The 2,608-nt window shown below is 39.6% G+C and overlaps 1 pseudogene; it reads left to right on the top strand.

Annotated features, from left to right (window-relative positions):
• Window positions 1-634: 634 nt before the first annotated feature.
• LOC129399764 (mitochondrial import inner membrane translocase subunit Tim10-like) lies at window positions 635-894 on the top strand (annotated as a pseudogene).
• The last annotated feature ends 1,714 nt before the right edge of the window (window positions 895-2,608 follow it).

Raw genomic sequence — 2,608 nt, 5'->3', positions numbered from 1 at the left:
CCACAGTGCATCCAGTACTAAACACACACTCTGAGCCTGGTACATAGTAAACTTTTCAATGTTTGTTAAATGTATGACTGAGTACATTAAATACTTGTTTTCGAGCATGGAAAAACACTGCACCTTTTAAGTTTTTAGTACATTCCTTTAGTTACTAACTAGTTTCCATAGCAATGCCCATGTTCAAAAAGTTTTGCAATTTATGTACAAGTACTGCAAAAAAAAAGAGTCAAAAATTGGTCATGAGCTATGTGGACAGACACTTCACATCACTGTGATAAGACTCACTCTGTTGGACCAGAGTGACATGCAAGGGCTCTTGCCTTGCATGTGGCTGATCTCAGTTGATTCCCGACACCTTTTCCCCTGAGCCTGCCAGGAGTGCTCCCTGAGTGCACAGCTAGGAGTAAGCCTTGAGCACTCCCGGTGTGGCCCCCAAAACAAACAAAATGAAACAAAAGAAGACACTGCCTTGGATTATATGAATATAGGTTTGGCATGTTAGTTCCAAAGCAAGTGGATTTATGTTTCCCCGAAGTTGGGGACAACAGGGGTCATGGGGGATCAGCGTGAGAGCATTGTCACCTGCCCCAGCTGTGTTGTCTGTCAGAGAGCTCAGCAGTGCAGGACTGGGATGGATCTCCTCAAGGCTCAGCAGCTTGTGGTGGAACTGGAGGTAGAGATGATGGCTAATATATACAACAGAATGACCAGTGCCAGCCACTGGAAGTGCTACAATAAAGTGGAACTGTTCAAGAGCTAGATTGAGTGCTTGGATCAGTGTGTCTCTAAGTACTGGACATCCATGAGCAGAAGGGCAAAAAGTTAATGAAGTTGTCTACACAGAATGAAGAGCTGGTAAAGAGGGTACAACAGAGCTCTGGACCTGTGTGAATCTTCAGACTGTATACAACCCAGTATGCCCCCGTTCCTCCCCAGTTAATAAAAGTGTCGCCTCTGGGTGTCTTCTGTAAAATAAAGCAAAAAGATTACATTCTCTTTCCTAAAATAAATCAATTAAATGAAATATAAATAGACATTTCTAAATAGCAATGTTATGTTCATAGAAAAATTGAGCAGACACTACAGTCTGCCCCCACATATTCATTGCCTTCTCTAATTTTAACAGCATCCCTGTTTTGGCACAACAGATGAACCTTCACTGACACATTATAATCATCCAAAGTCTCTAGTTGACATTAGGACATGCTTTGCATTAGCCATTATATGGACTGGGATAGATGTAGAATGATTACTATTCTACATCTATACATATACACTATTATATACATAATCATTGCTATCATACCTATCATACATATAGGGTAGTTTTACTTTCCTTACAGGCTTCTGTGGCTGGAGCAGATATGGAACTTGCCTTGAACAAGGCTGACCTGTATTCAATCCCTGTCACTCCATATAATTCATATGAGCCTACTAGGCGTGATCTCTAAGCCCCACTGAGTAAGCCCTGAGCATCACTCTGTGTGTCCCCCAAAATCAAATAAACAAAAAGCCTCCATGCCTCCTTTCCTCCACACCCTGACATATTGAAAGTAATTTAGTTTGGTAAGAAACTGACTTCCCCTTTTGGGATGCCACACCCCCAAAATGCTCAGGTGTTGGGCATCACTACATAGGTGGTGCTGGAAACAATGCAGGACTGACTTTTTTCACTATCTCCATATATTGACTTTTCCAGGATGTCACATATTGGAAATCAATCAGATCTAATCTTCTTAAGATTGGCTTTTTTCACTCCAGAAAGATAGCTCAAAGAGCTGGAGTACATGCTTTGCATGTGGGAATCCTAAGTTTGATCCCTGCACCAAATGATCTCCTGAACACCAGGTGTGGTACAAAAACTAGATAAAAGTGATTGACTTCTCTAATTTAGTCTTACACAGTTAATGTTCCTTCATATATTTTCATGATTTTGTTAGCTCATTTAGTGCTGAATAATATTCCATTATAAGGGGGTACAATTCATTCATTCACCTAATAAAGGATATCTTGATTGTTTCCAAGTTTAGACAAGTATAAATAAAGTTTCTGTAAACATCAGGTATTTTGTTTGTAGAAGCTATTAATTCTTTTGGGGAAATACCAAAAAGTGCAATTGTATATCATAGTTGTTTTCAGTTGCTGGTCTGTGACTCAATGTCACTCTCTGAAGCTATGAAAAGGTTGAAAACCACAACTGTATCATATTGAAAGTAATTTAGTTTGGTAAGAAACTGACTTTCCCTTTGCTGCTCAGATGTTTCTCTTGGCATGGAGCTTGGGCATCACTACAGGTGGTCTTGGTACGATGCAGGACACCAGAGTTTTGAACTTGTGTCCATAAACTTGCCAGGCAGGTGCTCTAACTCCTAACTATGGCCCACTGTCTCTTTTAGGTTATTATCATTATTATTATTATTATTTTATTATTATTATTGTGTGTGGTGTATCAATAACAAATATCAGAGTTTCAGAGTTGCTAGGATCACACTTGTAACGTATGGGACATAACTCATGGCCATATACTTACAAGATTGCAAGGCAAGTGATCTAAGCCATTGATCTTCAACCACTGGTCTACATCCTTGGTTTTATTTTATTGTTT

This window comes from Sorex araneus, chromosome X (assembly GCF_027595985.1).
Source record: "Sorex araneus isolate mSorAra2 chromosome X, mSorAra2.pri, whole genome shotgun sequence".
NCBI lineage: Eukaryota > Metazoa > Chordata > Mammalia > Eulipotyphla > Soricidae > Sorex > Sorex araneus.
Note: the sequence above shows the minus strand (reverse complement) of the source record. Positions and strands in the feature narration are given on the sequence as shown.